Genomic DNA, 16039 nt, shown 5'->3' on the forward strand with positions numbered 1-16039 from the left:
CACTAGAAAGTACTTGCAGCCTTGATACAGGAAAATGGATAAGGATTGTCCCACGCGGTTTTTAAAAAACAACCCAAATATTGTTTGTTGCATATTGTTTATTGTAATTGTATGAGGTTGAATTTGCAGTCTCTTGAGTTTCAAAATTCTTTACAAAGGAAATGAATAAGAATAAGGGTGTTGCATAGAATAGGATGGTGATCCTGTCAAACGTCACACAGCAAAACTCTTTTAATTTTTATTTAGTTTTACTAAATGATATTAAAAATGCATCAGCACTTCTGGGCAATAGTTAAGGTTAATGCTGCTCTTTCTTGTGCACTTTTGAATTACTTTAAAGTGGAGATCACCTGTTGAAGGTCAAAATGCTCACCTTGGTGAACATAAATATATTAGTTGTCAAAAAAATGCATTTGCATTCCTTGCATGGCTCAGAGCAATACAAATCCCCATTAAAAATACAAAAATGCTGATGGGTTTAAAAGAGAAAATTCAAGTTGCAAATGTGTGCCTAAACAATATAGTTTTCATAAGACATCTCAAGGGAGGGAGGGAACTTCCTGCCCAAAGTTCTGCTAGCAGGGAGTTCCACAGGGCAGCGCCTGTTAAACTAAAGGTTCCGTCTCTTGTGAAGGCCAGCCAAACTTCAGAGGCATGAGAGCCACCAGAGGTGCCCCCCCTCAAAGGATCTTGGTGATTGAGGCGAGTCAAATCTGAGTATAGCTTAGTTGGGTACCACCCTTTAATTTCTGGGACTGGCTCTGGAGCAGCCATGCAATGGAATGTGGCGTAGATCTTGCTTATTGGCAAGGAAGCAGTGCTATGATTCCCCAACAGAAATATGAGTAAGGATTGCAAGACGAAATGTGCATTCTGGCTGGCCAGTGTACAACAGAGCTGCTAAATTTACTTTCAGAACGGTTGGTCCCATTTGTCTGCACAGTTAAATCAGTCACCTAGAGAGTTTTATTGTGACTAGATTTGTCTGTTTCACCTAGACAGGTTAGATAACATTCATTGTCAAGTACTAATTACTGATATGGAAATAAGAGTGAGCACCTGTGTAGAAAGGAACTGATATGAGTTATGCACAGTGCTGATGATATCTGCAATTACTGAAGCAAAACTAACTCATGACAATACAGCACTTAATGCCATTAGATACTATGCTGTGTTAAATATGCACGAGCCCCTTCCTTCAAAACGTTCAGGTGCTGTTCAGGGACATAAGAAATGAGTAAGTGTAATAGTCTGTGTTGTGTATTGAGTCAAAGGATTTTATATCTGTATTATTATTGTCTGTATTTGCATTAGGATAAAGTAACTGCCTTTTGGTTCCAGAGGGTACAGCTACTATTGGTTCATTTAAGCTGCTGTATTTGGATCCTCTGTCTTATTGGTTTCCTCCAAAAGGCAGCACTGTGATTGCTTGATATTGTTCCCTCCAAAATGTATCCCTTCCTAGCTAGTCCCCTGTCCCTATAAATGTAGCTTTCCTCTCCTCAGTCTTCAGTCTTGTTCACTTTAATAAAGAGCTGTTACTAGAGAACTGTCTCCAGCATGTTATGTCAAGAGAGCTGAAATCACAAACCCCACGTCACAACAACTGGCGACGAAGGTGGGATCCGGAATGCTGAGGAGCGGTTAAACACAACCCTGCCTCAGAGTCCGGATTGCAGCTGAGAACAAGACTCACTGGCCAGCTGAGAAGACGACCCTGCCCGCTAGGACAATGGAGAGTCCAAGGGTATTGGAGCCCTTCCAGCCATCAGAGCCCCACACATGGGAAGACTACGTCGAACGCTTCGAGTTCTTTGCAGTGGCTCAAGGGATCACCGATGCCAGCAAAAGAAGGGCCACATTCCTGAGCTACTGTGGGCCCGAGACCTTCAAGCTGGCCAAGGCATTACTTGCTCCAGCGAAGCTGAGTGAGACATCTCTCAAAGATATTCTTGCCTGCCTAACAAGCCACTTGGCGCCTACTGAGACCAAGATGGCCCGGCGGATGGAGTTCCATAAGAGGCAGCAGCATGCTGGGGAGTCTGTATCCACATTTCTGGCTGAACTCCGGAAGCTCGCTCAGCACTGCGGCTTCCAAAATCTGGAAGAGACTCTCCTGGATCGGTTTATTGGTGGTCTGAGCAGCAAGAAAGCCAGAAGACGCATCGTGGCTAAAGAAGAGGTTACCCTTGCTTCAGCCTTGAAGGAGGCCACCGCCACGGAGAATTATGAAAGAGAGGAGCTTGATGCCAGTCGCAAGGCCACTAAGCCACAGATAGAAGTTGCGCATGCCATGGACGAGCTAGAGGCTACTCCGAGCCAGAGCCCAGTCCGTGGGGTCGAGTTGGTGCGTCAGGCCTGCACAGTGCACAAAGATCGCCGAGGCAGTTGCCCAGGTTGTGGCGGAAACCATGAGCGGAAGAGTTGTCGTTTCAGGGATGCTATGTGCCGGACGTGCGGAAAGACGGGTCACATCGCCAGGGTCTGTAGATCGGCAGCGTCGGGAGCAACAGGAGCACCTAGACTGGAGCATCGCAGACCGCCCACAGCAACTCGTTTTCTAAAGGACTGCCACTACGTAACGGAGATCAACGGGAGGGCCGTGCAGTTTCCAGCGCAAGGCAAGGCACACGTCAAGGTGAAGATTGAGGGTCAGCAGTGCGACATGGAGGTGGACTCCGGATCTGCATTCACCATCGTGTCGGACCAGACCGCGAAGACATTCTTCCCCAGGGGTAAGTTGCCCCCTCTGGAGCCCTTCCCGGCAACCTTGCAGTCGTACTCAGCAGGCCGCATCCATGTTATAGGAATGTGTGCCGTGAGAGTACAGTTCCGGGACAAACAGGCTGTACTCAAACTGGTGATTGCGAAGGGCAGTTGCCCCAGTCTCCTGGGCACTGACTGGTTCCCCGCCCTGGGACTGAGTATCTCAGGGCTTAATTCAATCCAAACCTGCCCTGAGATGAGCGAGGCATTATGCAAGGAATTTGCTGGTCTCTTTAATGGAAAACTGGGTTGTTATAAAGGGCCCCCAGTTGACTTCGAGTTGGACCCCGGTGTGGCCCCAATCCGACTCAAACCAAGGCGAGTGCCATTTGCACTGCAACCCAAGATCGAGGCAGAGCTGGATAAATTGGTCAAGCAGGGAGTTCTCTCACCCGTGGACTCTGCTAAGTGGGAGACTCCAATCGTCACGCCCCTTAAAGCAAACGGGGAAGTCAGGATATGTGCAGATTACAAATGTACTATCAATAAGGCACTCAGGGGAAACTCATACCCCATTCCAGTCGTATCACATCTGTTGGCTAAACTGGCTGGGGGCAAGGTGTTCGCCAAAATTGACCTGGCACAAGCTTACCAACAGCTGCCAGTAACCCCACAATCAGCGGAAGCACAGACTATTGTCACACATAAAGGGGCGTTCAGAGTTAACAGATTACAGTTCGGAGTTTGTGTGGCCCCAGGGATTTTTCAAGGGCTCATGGAACGCCTGTTAAGAGGTCTGCCGGGGGTCTTGCCATTTTTTGATGACGTTTTGATTGCTGGAAAAGACCCACAGGAACTGGTTGCGCGTGTCCGTGCAGTGTTGCTCAAGTTCAAGGAGGTGGGGTTGCAACTGAAAAAAGAAAAATGCAGTTTTGGGGTGCCAACTGTGGATTTCTTGGGGTTTAAAATTGATGCATCAGGCATCCACCCCACAGATGCTAAGATTAAGGCCATCATCGAGGCACCACGACCACAGAACAAGACGGAGTTGCAGTCATTCCTGGGACTTATTAACTTTTATCATTCGTTCTTACCCCAGAAAGCTTCGGTAGCTGAACCATTACATAGACTATTGCAGAAAAAGAATGTGTGGCGATGGGGGCGGGAGCAGCAGAAGGCTTTTGACTCCTTGCGAGGAATGCTGAGTAGCAGGAGCGTCCTTGCTCATTATGATGAGTCAAAGCCGCTGGTCCTGGCATGTGATGCCTCTCAATACGGTCTGGGGGCTGTGCTGAGTCATAGGGAACCGGATGGGTCGGAAAAGCCCATCTCTTTCTATTCCCGTACGTTGTCGCCCACAGAGCGCAACTATGCTCAAATTGATAAAGAGGCACTGGCTATTGTGTCCGGAATCAAAAGGTTCTATGATTATTTGTACGGTCGCCATTTCTCCATTGAAACGGACCACAAACCACTGTTAGGGTTGTTCAACCCAAACAAACAAACGCCACAAATTCTCTCCCCCAGAATGTTGCGTTGGTCAATATTCCTGAATGGGTTCCAGTACACCTTGACCCATGTGCCGGGGAAACAGTTGTGCCATGCTGATGCGCTGAGTCGATTGCCCCTTCCTGGCGGGAGCAATGAGGATCCTGCTCCGGCGGAGCACATTATGATGCTAGAAACACTTCTGGGGGCTCCTGTAACAGCTACGGATATAGCTGAGAAAACTAGGAAAGATGCTGTTCTCTCCCGTGTGCTCACTTGGGTGGGGAGGGGGTGGCCAGGTGGTCCGCATGAAGAAAAATTCAGGCCTTATGCGACAAGGCAGCACGAATTGTCCATGCATAAGGGTTGTCTCCTATGGGGAGATAGGGTGATCATCCCAGCACCACTGAGAAACAGGGTTCTTGAGACGCTTCACATGGGACACCCGGGAATGGTCAGGATGAAGTCGCTAGCCCGATGTTATGTGTGGTGGCCTGGAATGGACCAGAACATAGAACAATGGGTACGAACATGCAAGGCATGCCAAGAGGTGCGGCCAGAAGTGGCCAGAGCACCAGTCCACTGGTGGGAGCAGTCCAGGACTCCCTGGAGCCGGCTGCACATAGATTTTGCTGGGCCATTCCAAGGGAAGGTCTTTTTGGTTATCGTTGATGCATATTCCAAATGGTTAGAAGTGGCGATGGTCCCTAGCATGGCATCAGCTGCCGTAATCAAGGTGTTGAGGCAGCTGTTTGCTACCCACGGGTTACCTGAGACCATTGTATCAGATAATGGGGCAGCTTTTGTATCCCAAGAATTCAGGGCATTCTTGGCTGATAACTTTATAAGAGGGGTCACATCCGCGCCCTTTCACCCATCCTCCAATGGGCAGGCTGAGCGCATGGTAAGAACAGCCAAAGAATCCATTGCGCGCTTAATGGAGGGTAACTGGTCGGCTCGCATTGCGCGAATGTTATTTTTGCAGCATGCGACGCCGTGTACTGCGACGGGCAAGTCGCCAGCCGAGCTGCTCTTAGGTAGAAGACTGGTAACGGTGCTGGATTATGTCCACCCAGATAAAATGCCAAACCGTAATTCAAGAGCAACCCCCCAGGCTGAGACTGACACAACAAGGTATCTCGCCCCTGAAGATCTGGTCTGGGTGAGGAACTATTCACGAGGTCCGCGGTGGGTGGCCGGTGTGATCACCCGGGCTAGTGGACCTGTGTCCTATTATGTGACCTTGGAAAATGGGCAAGTTTGGAAGAGACATATAGATCAGCTGAGGCGCCGGGCGCTCAGCAGGGAGGAGTCAGATAATTCATCCCTGGCTAATGACGCACAGCTGCGAGACCAGAGTGAAGATGGCCCAGAGGTGCAGTCACCAGGGGCTTCAGCAAATGAACCAGGGTCTGCTAGTCCTCAGGATGACGAGGTACAGGTCGGGGACCCTGAGATGTCTGGGACTCCATCTGTTCCTGACGAAACCCCTATAGCAGCCCCTCCACCACAGGTAACACCCAATCCAGAACCTGCAACACCTGTTGTCAGGAGATCAGGTAGAAGTTGTAGGACCCCACAGTACCTGAGGGATTACGTCTGCTGTGCTCACTAGGGGGGGAGGGGTGTTGTGTATTGAGTCAAAGGATTTTATATCTGTATTATTATTGTCTGTATTTGCATTAGGATAAAGTAACTGCCTTTTGGTTCCAGAGGGTACAGCTACTATTGGTTCATTTAAGCTGCTGTATTTGGATCCTCTGTCTTATTGGTTTCCTCCAAAAGGCAGCACTGTGATTGCTTGATATTGTTCCCTCCAAAATGTATCCCTTCCTAGCTAGTCCCCTGTCCCTATAAATGTAGCTTTCCTCTCCTCAGTCTTCAGTCTTGTTCACTTTAATAAAGAGCTGTTACTAGAGAACTGTCTCCAGCATGTTATGTCAAGAGAGCTGAAATCACAAACCCCACGTCACAACAGTCTGTCTAAAAGAAGTCAGTTGCTGAGTATCCCATGAACCATGCTTTATAGAAAAACTAAAGCAATGAAATGTGTGCTGGCACCATATCTACAGTGCAGGTATAATACAGACATAACATGACTCACACCGAAAGCTTCAGATCTGCTTCAAGACTGTAGTTCAGCTGCAATTCATCTCACTGGTTTTTATCTGAGTCTGCAGTCTAACTTCGTTGCAATTCATCCTTGTTTCTGATAATCAATTCACATATATTGCTTATAAATAGGTAGCTTCCCACTGATTTCTCCAAAATCTGGGGAAAGAAAGAAAAAGAAAGCTATTCAACTAGCTCAATTAAGGCTTGCCAGATCACCAGTTTGTATGAGCATCTTTAATCCTTTTATACTGTCTCCATAGGTAAAAAGGTAAAGGGACCCCTGACCATTAGGCCCAGTCGTGACCGACTCTGGGGTTGCGGCGCTCATCTCGCTCTATTGGCCGAGGGAGCCAGCGTACAGCTTCCAGGTCATGTGGCCAGCATGACAAAGCTGCTTCTGGCGAACCAGAGCAGCACATGGAAACACCGTTTACCTTCCCACTGTGGCGGTACCTATTTATCCGTCGCGGGGATTCGAACCGCCAACCTTCTGATCGGCAAGCCCTAGGCTCTGTGGTTTAACCCACTACAAATTCAGTGGGAATCAGAGAGGTGCATTAATACAAACTGAATCTCAATATGTGTACATATATGTCAAGGGTGGGGAACAGTTAAACCAGAAGCTACTGCTGGACTCCGTTCCCATCATCCCCAGGCAGCATGACCGGTGGTCAGAAATTGCAGCTCTATTTTAAATTTATTATTTATTTGGTTTATATAATGCCCTCAGAGGAGATGGCGCTAGCTGTGAGACATGGTTTTTTTTTAAAAAAATTGCTGTCAAATTTTAGTAAAGGAGAATATAACAAAGGAAATTGAGGAAAGGGGGGAGCAAGGATAACAGGCAGAGAAGAGAAAGGAAAGGATGGTATGAGGCTAACCAGGAGCAAATAATATGTGTCAACATCTTCTAGTTTCAAGGCACTTGTATATTCCCAACCCTCCTTTTAATGGAATACTAAATGTTCACAGTTGCATTTGCACACTTTCCTGCATGTGTAATGCATGAAAGAGACAGGAGACTGTAAAACAGTACAGTTTTTGGATCATTGCTAATGTAAGACATGGAAAAGTGACTAGAGTAAAGGACTTCAATCAATGATGGGGAAAAACAAACCCACTGTATTATTTTTCAAAAAGGCGAATCATTAGCTTGAGAGACAAATAGATGGATCATTTTCGTAGTGTGTGTTCACTCTCCTGTCTTTACACCGTTCTAAATGGGAGATTGAATGAAAAATAGACAGTCTAGATACTGCTTTTAAAGGAGATGTAGTGGATAGCATGTGCACACACAAAGCCTCAGAGAATATTTCTGTATGTTATTTTGAGATTTGTATCCTGCCAAACATGGAGCACTTAGCATGACTTATTAGCAGATACAGTTCAAGTTAATGACTGAATGCTTTGTTGTACAGTGGTACCTCGGTTTATGAACACAATTGGTTCCGGAAGTCTGTTCATAAACTGAAGCGTTCATAAACTGAAGTGAACTTTCCCATTGAAAGTAATGGAAAGTGAATTAATCCGTTCCAGATGGGTCCGCGGCGTTCATAAACCGAAAATTCGTAAACCGAGGTGTTCATAAACCGAGGTTCCACTGTAAATGGTAAAGGTAAAAAGGTAAAGGACCCCTGGATGGTCAAGTCCAGTCAAAGGCAACTATGGGGTGTGGTGCTCATCTCGCTTTCAGGCTGTGGCGTTGGTCCACAGACAGCTTTCTGGGTCGTGCATGATTAAACCGCTTCTGGTGCAATGCAACACTGACGGAAGCCAGAGCGCATGAAAACACCTTTTATCTTCCCGCTGCAGCAGTACCTATTTATCTACGTGCACTGGCATGCAAGTGTAAATGGGAATTGGGCATGCGAAGGTGCATTTGTACTGCTGCTGTCTCCTTTTGTCACATATGTAAAAAGGATATGGGTAATGAGAAAGAAGAGCCTTGCTCAATCAGACCACCTAGTCTAGCACCCTGTTTCTCGCTGTAGGGAACCAGATTCTAACAAACGCGGGGAAGGGGCAGAGCAAAGAGGGGTGAGCATTGGTTGTTATGAACAAGGAAAATCCTTCAGTTACAGATGCTACTCCAGATTCCAACGCCAGCTTCCAGTAGGGAAAAGCCTGCTTCCATTATGGGCTGAACAACCTACAGCTGATCTGCTCTGCCCGGCAGGTGGCAAATTCCAGCAAGAGACTTGCTTCCATCTTAGGTTGAATGGGATCCAGCTGTTGGGTCTTCCTTCCCTTGAATCAGAGGATAGCACCAAGAAAGACCCAGGTGGGAAATGCAATCTTAGTAATCCAGTCACCCTAGGGGCATTTATTTGATGCTCATTTTTGTTATGTGATTTATTTTTTATTTTTTAGTAAGCGACTTCAAGAGCCTCTCAGGGTTATAAAGCAAGTTACTGTATAGGCATTCTAAATGAAATTGGGTGGGTGCTCTGTTATCCATCAGGATCATTTGGGTAATGTTGGTAAGGCCTCTTGCTCTTTTCTCAGGTGTTCATAAGTATTCAGCTAGTATGTGGGGGGGGGGCAGTATTGCAGCAGCAGGCTCTGCCCCTTTCCCACCCACCCCCATGTACATTCATTAGAAAATCTGTATGGAAGCTTACAGGTACAGACGTAAACACAGGTACAGTCCCTACAAAGACTCTAAGGGACACATGTAGGGTTGGAAATGGAGCCTGTTGACCCACTCAGGTGCCCCTTCATCATTCACAAGCAAATGCCTGAATTAATGTCAGTATCTTGCAAAGTATGTGAAGTGGCTAATTATAAGTTGGCAATATGTTCCTTAGGTAAAGGTAAAGGGACCCCTGACCATTAGGTCCAGTTGTGACCGACTCTGGGGTTGCGGCGCTCATCTCGCTTTACTGGCCGAGGGAGCCGGCTTATAGCTTCCAGGTCATGTGGCCAGCATGACAAAGCCGCTTCTGGTGAACCAGAGCAGCACTTTGATGTGCTTTCGAACTGCTAGGTTGGCAGGAGCTGGGACCGAGCAATGGGAGCTCACCCCGTCGCAGGGATTCGAACCGCTGACCTTCTGATCAGCAAGCCCTAGGCTCTGTGGTTTAACCCACAGCACCAACCGCATTCCTTACATTATCACAATTGAGCAGGGGCGGTGGGGGGGGGGAGAAACATTCACACATTAATCTAGGGCAGGGGTTGCCAATGCAGTGCCCTCCAGATGTTGTTGGGCTGCAACCCCCATCAGATCCAGCCAGCATGGGGGTCACTGGCCAGGGATGATGGAAGTTGTAGTTCAACAACATCTGGAGAGCCACTTACTTACTTACTTACTTACTTACTTACTGCTTTATCTTTCCCAGGGCAAACCAAAGTAGCTTACAACCAACCAACCAGACAAAAACACATACATAGATACATTAAAACCGGGGGGGGGGGGGGGTAACATTAACAACTTCCCATGATGTGTGCCCCAATCTAAGCTTTTGGCCACAGTGTGAAGAGGTAGAGGAAAGTCCTATGTTGTGCATAGAACATGGTGCTAGACATTTTGGGTTTATGCTGTTATTGTTGTGCCTGGGCTTATACCTGTTGAAAAAGCTAGTGGTAGTGTTGTTGCTTGTACGTAGCTTTTCTGTTTCCTGTTAATTTATGTTCTGCCCCCTTCCTTGTGGGAACAAAACTAAAAGCTCATAAATCCTCAATTAAATAAGTATATGCTTATATGATACTGCCACCAATAAAGCTTATATATACTGTAGAGTGCTTAAGCCAATAGCCTTTGCTTGAAGAGCAGTACTGCATACCCATTGTAAATGATCATGAAGTGAGGATATGCCTTATTTTCTAGCCAAGGGGCTCAAGAAATAGCTGTGAAATTTCAGGAAACTGTTAACCAGCAGGCAGCATCCTCTGTAAAAGTAGCAGCTTTGTAGCTTGCGTTAAGTAATGTACAAAAATATCTGTTGAAGTGCCAGACATCTGTGCTTACTAAAGCAAGGCTGAGAAAAGCTGGCATCTTTGTGTATGTGTTTAATTTGTTTGGTTTTCCCGAAAATTAAAATAAACCATTTGCAGGGTTTTTTTGGGTTTTTTTTAACGGGTGTTAGCTATTTGATTTTGACAGAGTACCTGCAGTTAAGGCATCCTTTATATCTGTTTTCAGCTAAGGCTAGCTTTGGCTGCTGTTGCAGTGTTGTGTTGATTGGGAGGAGGCCATGAATTGCCGTATGACTTACCCTGGATGCAAGGAAAGAGTATAGGCCTTGGTATATCAATAAACAAAATAGGCCCACCCCGTCACAAAGTGTGTCTTGTTCCGCTCCTGCTTCTGCCCATGGAGCCAGTTTGGTTAGATGTCGCAGCACCATGGAGAGGTCCTTGTTATCATCCTTCAGTGAGGGCCTAAAGTGAATACTATAGAAGCCTTTGAACCTCTGCGTCCAATCCAGTCCTCCTTTATTAAACCCTAGAGATTCTTAAAGAACCAGCCCACTGGGCTGCTTCTCCTTTGTTCTGTGCTTGGTGTGCTCCCTCAGCTGATGGACTGGCAAGGTGGCATGGGCAATACTCAGTTCATCAGGCCCAAGGACAGCACCTGTGAGGGTCCTGCCTCTGGTTCTGTGAGCCTAGGTGCTGTGCCTCTCTTGGGCCCCTGATCAGGTAACACCAGTCCCAGAGCCAGGAATCTAGTTCAGCTCCTTAGCCAGTAGCTCTGCAGCCTTTTCATTTAGTATCCATCATCCCATGCTACCAGGATTGTTGGTCAGGGAAGGTTGCCCAGAAGGGAATGTGCCCCTTGGACTGCAAAAAGTGTGTGCGCGCGTTCGTGTCTCACTGTGCAAGTGTTTTGGTGACTTTCTTCAAGGTGTTAAGACTGAACATCCTGCTCCTTTCCTTTCTAATGTTGTTATGTATTGAGCAGTTTGTCTCAACCAGGTATCGCTGGCAGCTTCAGCCAGAGCAGATTGGTTGGCCATTGAAGGAAGCCAGCCTTTCTGTGGGGATGGCTTGAATCTTTGGCTCCTGCATCAGACATGTGTGGATCCCGACAAGAGATCCCCCTCACTCTGTGCTCACATACTCAGGTGCTTCCATATAAAGGAACTGTGTGATGCTTAAAAATCAGTACTGGTCAGACAAAACTGTTATAGGAAGTAGAAGGGGGGCTGACAGATTTCAACAGGGGGAAATGAATGAGGATAAATTCCCTGTCCAAAGGCTTTGTCCTCAATAATTCTGTTTCCTCGTCCGTCCTTCTGCCCTCTCCAGAAATACATAGCTTCCATTTATTTTACAGAAGAAGAAGAAATGGCAGTGCTGGTGGTATTATTGACCTAAAGATTGGTGGGAGTGAAAGGGGGGCAGGCTAATCCGATGATGTTGAAGCACTGCATTTGTTTTTCCTATCCCCTTTCCCCCCTGAAGCTGTAATGATGTCTTCCTCATAATGAATGATCTTGGGAGGGGAGAAAGCTGTATTGGAGGGGATAGTGGCTGCGGCTTGAGAAATTAGTTTTACGCGTGTCAGGCTTCGGAGAAACATTATGTCATTCTCATTTGCACTGCTTGAGGATGAGCTCATTGGGGAGGAGCCTCCGTGAATCGCAGCTGTGCCAGTTCAGCCTGTAGTGATTAGCATTCTCTGCGCTCACTAGCAGAACAGAATAAGGAGGAGGAGAAGAAAAAGGGAAGCTGCATTATAAATTATTTAAAAACCTACAGATAAGTGTGTGTGTTTTTTTTAAGTAATCATAAAACCCACAACAGATTCAAATTTCCAATCAAAAGAATTCGAGCAACTATTTTTCTTGTTACTGTAGGCTGGAAGGGATTGAGTTCTGTCTCTAAGAGGACGAAAGCTGAGCCCTGTATATTGCACCCAACTTTCAGCCCTAACTACTGATTTGGGTGATCTTCTTGGTACAGTGAGGCTTATCATTTATATTGCTCTTCATCCCTCTCCCCTCCCTTCCCCCCCAATCGATATGATAATCTTACTGGATAGATATCCTGAACTTTTTAGATTATCTTTCTTTTTTCCCCTTTTAGAAGGAAAAAATAGATTGCATTTTGGATTTTGTAACCAGTGAAGCTTGGCACCTTAGCCCAGTGCATCTGAAATATGGTGTGTGCTGTGAATATGGGTGTCTCAGGATCTCCCAAATAGCTTAGTGTTAAAAGCTATGTAATGGAAGGTAATACTGTGCTGAGCATTTAAACAAAAACTGATTTGGATTGGGGGGAAAGAGGTAACAGAATCTGAAAATGAGGAGTGTTTCAAAGAAGTAGGAGAGGGGGGGGATTAAAGAATCAGGAACTAGAAATAAGAAAGGGAAGTTGAAATGGACGGAGAAGTCCTATATTGAAAGATGACTGTAAGGGCTTGTGGGAGAGGCTGAGGACCCCTCTAGACTGGTGGGGATTGGGGTGTCTTCCGCAACATGTCACTGATGCAATAATAGTGCATTCGTGGTGGATTTATACTGGACCATCATTCTGCTTTGTAGTTGTTCTGCAATGCTTCTCCAATTTTGCAAATGGTATTCAAAGTGGGATTACTTATAACTGCCCAGATACCATCATGAAAATGAAACATCAAGAATGCACATTAAAAGGGATGTTTGGAGGGGTCCAGGGGGGCTGTCCAGGGGTAAATCTGGAGAAGTAGCTTCAGCTTGTAAAGGTACCACAGTTATTAAAGAGAGGAAACAGAGAGGAAACTGGTGTTCACAGAGCAGCAGAAGTCAGTGAAAATTTGTCTATTCACAAATTGGGGTGCTGTTTATAAACTCCTAGAGGGCAGGTGCGTTCATCCTAGAGACACTGTTTCCAGAACAAGCATAATTTACTTTTCAAATAATTGTCCCTTTTCTTGTCATATTTATGATCTTTATAGAGATTAAACTATTGAGGTTTTTTAGGGTTGGCGGTGGGGATAGAACGTTGTAGTTTTCTGATATCTCTGTCAGGAAGGTAGACTTTTTCCAGTCCGTTAGTGAAGGAGGCTCCACATTTTAGATACAGTGGTGCCTCGCTTAACGAATGCCCTGCTTAACGAAATTTCCGCTTAACGAAAGGATTTTTCGAGCGGAGGTTGCCTCGCTAGACGAATTCGTTTTATGAAAAATTCGTCTAGCGAATCGCGGTTTCCCATAGGAATGCATTGAAATTCAATTAATGCGTTCCTATGGGCAAAAAAATTTCAAAAAATTTTTCAATGCATTCCTATGGGATTCGCTAGACGAATTTTTCGTTATAAGAAAAGACCCGTGGAATGAATTAAATTCGTCTAGTGAGGCACCACTGTAGTAAACTTCATGTACACTTAGGTTTCCCTCAACAAACTTGTAAAGTGTGAGTGACAGACATAGTTGCATCTTAAACAACCATATACACCTCTCTTGGTATTTTACAGTTTGCATGTTGCCTGAGTGAACTAGTGGTGTCATATTGTTTTATTTACCACAAAGCAGCAAGACTCTTAAGCGTGTTCACGAGGGCCAAACTACACATTACACACACGACACCAACCTGATTGTACATTTTATAGAGAAGGGAAAAGGCAATTTGGAGCAGAGAAATTGTAGTGAGATCATTAACCTTACCCTCCCCCTTGCTGTTTCCCTGGTTCCTAACATGAAATGTGAATTTTGAACCCTGGGATAGGGTAAGCTGCTGACGACAGGGTCATTTGGAGTGCAGAAAAGTGATAGGAAAGGGTTGAGCATGCACACATACCCGTGCTCTTTTTACTTTTTTTTTTTTTAGGGGGAAAGCAGTGGGTGGGAGGGTGAGGTGCTTAATCTTTCCCGAACATGTGCAAATCTCCTATGAAATGTGCCTCTCTTTTTAACACCAACCCAGTCTGCTTCTGGATTTAAAGCTCAGCTGGAGAACATGAATTAAGTCTGCAATCTTATATAAAGCCTTCCTTGGAGTAAGCCCCATTTAACACTCTTCTCCTGCCCTGTTCCTTCACCACTACCAGTTCTCCTTGCAAGTATCTCTTCTCCATCCCTGCATTTGTTTTCTGAGGAAAGCTCAGGATAGAGTGGGAACCCCATTTTTAATATCTACTTCCACCCCAAATCGGACGATACAGAGGCCCCTTTTCTGTTAAGAATTTTAATTTATTTGAACTGATACAGATCAGGGCCTGCTGGGTCAAGGCTAGTCTAGCATCCTGTTTCACAGTGGCCAGCCAAACACCTAAAAAAGCAGAATTTGAACACAAGCCCCCTCCCCACCTGCAATTCCCATCAACTGGCATTCAGAGGCACAGTGCCTCTCACCACGAAGGGAGAACAAAGCCATTATGCTAGTATCCATTTTTATTGCTATAATGTCATTTTCAACAGTAGGCAAGTATTTTAAAAATAAGTATTTTTAAATGGGAAATACAGCTTTTTATAGATGATCCTTCCTTCCTTCCTTCCTTCCAAAGAAAAAAAGTAACAAGTTAATGTTCTGGAGCAAAATTATAATCCAAACTACTGGGCTAAAGGCATCTTTTTCTAAGAACACAAATATTTGTTTTGATTCAAAGTGTGAACGCAATTTTTTAAAAAGAGTAGAAACAAAATATGTTTGCAACCTTCTGTTGCTGTTCTGTCTGGATTTTGGTTATCTTTAAAAGTAAATTATATAAAACCAACAGTCTTTGCTTGCCTATGGGTGTGCAAACATTTTGGGGTCAAGCTCCACATTTGCTCAGGGTGAAGTGGGGGCGCCCTCCCCTCTCCCTATTTCTTACACACACAGAGACACTTCTCTCCTGTTGATAAGCAGGTTCATGTGGAAGTCAATAGTCCTTCATATACCCACATCCCATCCTATATAGGGCTTTGAATGTTACACGCTTTGAACTGTGCCCAGAAACAGACAGGGAAGCAGTGAATCTGCGCTAAAGATGTTTTCTGGCCCACTAGTCCTGCTTTGTAATCTGAGCCAATAGCACTTCAAGTCTTCAAAGGCAGTCCCAATGTGCAACACAATTGCGGTAGCCTAATCCCAACTCCTATTGAGATTGTAAACGGCTTTTCCAGCCTAGTCTTAATACCCCCCAGCAGTGCACTATGAATTTTCCTGCCACTCAGCAGATTTGCATACAATGTTTGCCGCATTGTGAGCCAACTCAGTATTGATAATTCAGTAAATGTTAATGGGAAGGGTATACTGAAAGCAACCATCAACCTTGACTTAAGTACATTATCAAACATTGTGTCTGAAAGGCATTAGTCCGTAGGGATCACTCTCGGGCTTTGGAAAGATAGAAGCTTCACTACATCGTAACACCGTGTGAAGCAAATTTTCCTTTCTCTACCCTATGCTTAAAATGATTGCCATTCATTAGTCAACTCCGTGTTAAAGGGCACTATGTTTGCCTTGAGGCTACTTTGTCTAATTAGCTTCATGGGAAATTAAGAAGGTGCTGTTGTGTTTTTTGCATTTCCCCCCTTTGAATTTCATGTTGTTACTACTCTTCAGTTACAGAGTAAATACTGCTACTGCTTTGACAGATACTTGAGGGTAAAACCTGCTGCCTATTTGTAATGTTCTTTATGCTGAAATCAGGATTGAACTTTGTGCTATTCAGGAAGTGTGTTAACAATCTCCTTCTTCTGTTCTAATCAAACATGATGCTTTTTGTTCTTCCTTTTCAATTAAAACCCAAAATTATTAGGTGATGTATTCGTGTATCTGCAGTGCATCATGTAATCTGGTCTTGATTGAGAGGCTGCCTGGTTGT

At 45.3% G+C, this 16039-nt stretch overlaps 1 protein-coding gene across 2 annotated transcripts in view; it reads left to right on the forward strand.

Annotated features, from left to right (window-relative positions):
• Positions 1-16039, forward strand: part of ZNF704 (zinc finger protein 704) — a 61569-nt gene that overhangs the window by 19081 nt on the left and 26449 nt on the right. The gene's annotated exons all lie outside the window — the stretch shown is intronic.

The sequence above is a fragment of the Zootoca vivipara genome, chromosome 8 (genome assembly GCF_963506605.1).
Source record: "Zootoca vivipara chromosome 8, rZooViv1.1, whole genome shotgun sequence".
In the NCBI taxonomy this organism is placed as follows: domain Eukaryota; kingdom Metazoa; phylum Chordata; class Lepidosauria; order Squamata; family Lacertidae; genus Zootoca; species Zootoca vivipara.